The following is a 4,023-nucleotide window of genomic DNA, read 5'->3' as shown; positions in this document are numbered from 1 at the left end:
CCGAGTAGGATTCAGGGATTGAATGACTGTGACGAGATTCAAACTCGTGAGTGTTGGGCGTAGTGACAGACGCGAAAGAATCACTGGATTCTATTCTGACATGATCGAGAATCGACAGATAATTAGCCATGTCGTGACAGAGCATTTGGACCATTTTCACTGAGAGGATGGGAAGTAGCCATTGACAACAGTGACGCCCTACATACAGCTTGCCATGGAAAGGAGTAAGAATGATTGGATGAAAGCAGTAGGAAAGCAGAGATTCAGAAGGAACACAGTATCTTCACGCGCTTATCTGAAATTCCCACCAATGAATTACATAAGTATCTCTATCTCTATTTTATGCTTTATTTATTTTATATTCGAAAACCATTATAACCATTAGAATCCGCCTGACTGAGATTTACAAGATGATCATAGCTTGCTTTATACCAACAATCTCCGTGGGATCGACCCTTACTCATGTAAGGTATTACTTGGACGACCCAGTGCACTTGCTGGTTAGTTGTGCGAAGTTGTGACAAAGTGTGATTCACGTTTGAGAGCTCCAAGTTTATTGGCGCCATTGTTGATGATCACAATTTCGTGCACCAAGTTTTTGGCGCCGTTGCCGGGGATTGTTTGAGTTTGGACAACTGACGGTTCCTCTTGTTGCTCAGATTAGGTAATTTTCTTTTCAAATAAAAAAGTTTTCAAAAATTTTTCAAGAAAATTTTCTTCTTTGTTTTCGTTTTTCAAAAAATTAATTTTCAAAAAAAATCCAAAAAATTAATAATATCATAAAAACAAAAAAATATTTTGTGTTTCTTGTTTGAGTCTAGTGTCAATTTTTAAGTTTGGTGTCAATTGCATGTTTTTAAAATTTATGCATTTTTTTTTGAAAAAAAAATTTCATGCATGTATTCTTCATGATCTTCAAGTTGTTCTTGATAAGTCTTCTTGTTTGATCTTCATATTTTCTTGTTTTGTGTTTTTTGTTGTTTTTCATATGCATTTTTGCATTCATAGTGTCTAAGCATTAAAAATTTCTAAGTTTGGTGTCTTGCATGTTTTTCTTTTCTTGAAAATTTTTCAAAAATAAGTCTTGATGTTCATCTTGATCTTCAAAGTGTTCTTGGTGTTCATTTTGACATTCATAATGTTCTTGCATGCATCATTGATTTTGATCCAAAATTTTCATGTTTTGGGTCATATTTGTGTTTTTCTCTCTCATCATTAAAAATTCAAAAAATAAAAAATATATCTTTTCCTTTTTTACTCAAAAATTCAAAATCTATGGGTTGACTTAGTCAAAAATTTTTAAAATAAGTTGTTTCTTGTTAGTCAAGTCAAGATTTCAATTTTAAAAATCCTATCTTTTCAAAATCTTTTTCAAAAATTAAATCTTTTTCATTTTTTTCTTTTATTTTCAAAATTTTTTCTACAATTGATTTCAAAATCTTTTTCTTAATTTTAATTCATAATTTTTGAAAACTTTACTAACAATTAATGTGATTGATTCAAAATTTTGAAGTTTGTTACTTTCTTATTAAGAAAGGTTCAATCTTTAAATTCTAAAATCATATCTTTTAGTTTCTTGTTAGTCAAGTAATCAATTTTAATTTTAAAAATCAAATCTTTTTAATCTCCTTTTCAAATATTTTTCAAAATATCTTTTTCAAATCATATCTTTTTCAAAATCAATTTCAAAATCTTTGCTAACTTCTTATCTTTCCAAAATTGATTTTCAAATCTTTTTCAACTAACTAATTGACTTTTTGTTTGTTTCTTATCTTTTTCAAAACCACCTAACTACTTTTCTCTCTCTAATTTTTGAAAATCACCTCCCTCTTTTTCAAAATTCTTTTAATTAACTAATTATTTCAAATTTTAATTTTGATTTAATTTTCGAAAATTACTAACCTTTTTTTTAAATAATTTTCGAAATTCTCCCCCTCTTATCTCTTTCTATTTATTTCATTTATTTACTAACACTTCTCTTCATCTTAAAATTCGAACCCTCTCTTCTCCTCTGTGTTCGAATTTTTTTTCTTCTCATTCTTATTCTTCTTTTCTTCTACTCACATAAAGGAATCTCTATACTGTGACATAGAGGATTCCTCTTCTTTTATGTTCTCTTCTTTTTCATATGAGCAGGAGCAAGGACAAGGACATTCTTGTTGAAGCAGATCCTGAACCTGAAAAGACTCTGAAGAAGAAGTTAAGAGAAGCTAAAGCACAACAATCCAGAGAAAACCTTACAGAGAATCTCGAAAAAGAAGACATGGCCGAACCCAAAAACAATGGTGGAAGCACAAGGAGGATGCTTGGTGATTATACTACACCTACTTCCAATTTTTATGGAAGAAGCATCTCAATCCCTGCCATTGGAGCAAATAATTTTGAGCTGAAACCTCAACTAGTTGCTCTAATGCAACAGAACTGCAAGTTTCATGGACTTCCATTAGAAGATCCCTATCAGTTTTTAACTGAGTTCTTGCAGACCTGTGATACTGTTAAGACTAATGGAGTAGATCCTGAAGTCTACAGGCTCATGCTTTTTCCTTTTGCTGTAAGAGACAAAGCTAGAACATGGTTGGACTCACAACCTAAAGATAGCCTGGACTCTTGGGATAAGCTGGTTACGGCCTTCTTGGCAAATTTCTTTCCTCCTCAAAAGCTGAGCAAGCTTAGAGTGGATGTTCAGACCTTCAAGCAAAAAGATGGTGAATCCCTCTATGAAGCTTGGAAAAGATACAAGCAATTGACCAAAAAGTGTCCTTCTGGCATGCATTCAGAGTGGACCATTTTAGATATATTCTATGATGGTCTATTTGAGCTTTCTAAGATGTCACTGGATCATTCTGTAGGCGGATCCATTCACCTAAAGAAAATGGCTGCAGAAGCTCAAGAACTCATTGACATGGTTGCAAATAACCAATTCATGTACACCTCTGAGAGGAATCCTCTGAGTAATGGGACGCCTCAGAAAATGGGAGTTCTTGAAATTGATGCTCTGAATGCCATATTGGCTCAGAACAAAATGTTGACTCAGCAAGTCAACATGATTTCTCAGAGTCTGAATGGATGGCAAAATGCATCCAACAGTACTAAAAAGGCATCTTCTGAAGAAGAAGCTTATGATCCTGAGAACCCTGCAATGGCAGAGGTAAATTACATGGGTGAACCCTATGGGAACACCTATAATTCTTCATGGAAAAATCATCCAAATTTCTCATGGAAGGATCAATAAAAGCCTCAACAAGGCTTTAATAATGGTGGAAGAAACAGGCTTAGCAATAGCAAGCCTTTCCATCATCTTCTCAACAACAGACAGAGAACTCTGAGCAGAGTCCCTCTAGCTTAGCAAACATAGTCTCTGATCTATCTAAGGCTACTTTAAGCTTCATGAGTGAAACAAGGTCCTCCATTAGAAATTTGGAGGCACAAGTGGGTCAGCTGAGTAAGAAAATCACTGAAATCCCTCCTAGTACTCTCCCAAGCAATACATAAGAGAATCCAAAAGGAGAGTGCAAGACCATTGATATAATCAATATGGCCAAATGCACAAAGGAGGAGAAGGACGTGAATCCTAGTGAGGAAGACCTCCTGGAACGTCCTCTGAACAAAAAGGAATTCCAAACTGAGAAACCTAAGGAACTTGAGGCTCACCTAGAGACCATAGAGATTCCATTGAACCTCCTTTTATCATTCATGAGCTCTAAGAACTATTCTTCCTCTGAAGAGGATGAAGATGTAACTGAAGAGCAAGTTGCTCAATATCTAGGAGCCATCATGAAGCTGAATGCCAAGTTGTTTGGTAATGAGAATTGGAAAGGTGAATCTCCCTTGCTCATTAGTGAACTAAATACATGGATTCAGCAAACTTTACCTCAAAAGAAACAAGATCCTAGTAAATTCTTAATACCCTGTACCATAGGCACCATAATCTTTGAAAAGGCTCTGTGTGACCTGGGGTCAAATATAAATCTTATGCCACTCTCTGTAATGGAGAAACTGGGGATCTTTGAGGTACAAGCTACA

The 4,023-nt window shown here is 34.5% G+C and overlaps 1 non-coding gene across 1 annotated transcript; it reads right to left on the bottom strand.

Annotated features, from left to right (window-relative positions):
* Nucleotides 1–2,665: 2,665 nt before the first annotated feature.
* Nucleotides 2,666–2,769, bottom strand: LOC112804915 (small nucleolar RNA R71). Its single transcript, XR_003203531.1, has one exon. It is a non-coding gene; the product is annotated as a small nucleolar RNA R71 (small nucleolar RNA).
* Between the last annotated feature and the right edge of the window lie 1,254 nt (nt 2,770–4,023).

Source organism: Arachis hypogaea, chromosome 5 (genome assembly GCF_003086295.3).
Source record: "Arachis hypogaea cultivar Tifrunner chromosome 5, arahy.Tifrunner.gnm2.J5K5, whole genome shotgun sequence".
Classification (NCBI taxonomy): domain Eukaryota; kingdom Viridiplantae; phylum Streptophyta; class Magnoliopsida; order Fabales; family Fabaceae; genus Arachis; species Arachis hypogaea.
The sequence above is the reverse complement of the archived record's forward strand: the minus strand, read 5'-3'. Positions and strand labels throughout refer to the sequence as shown.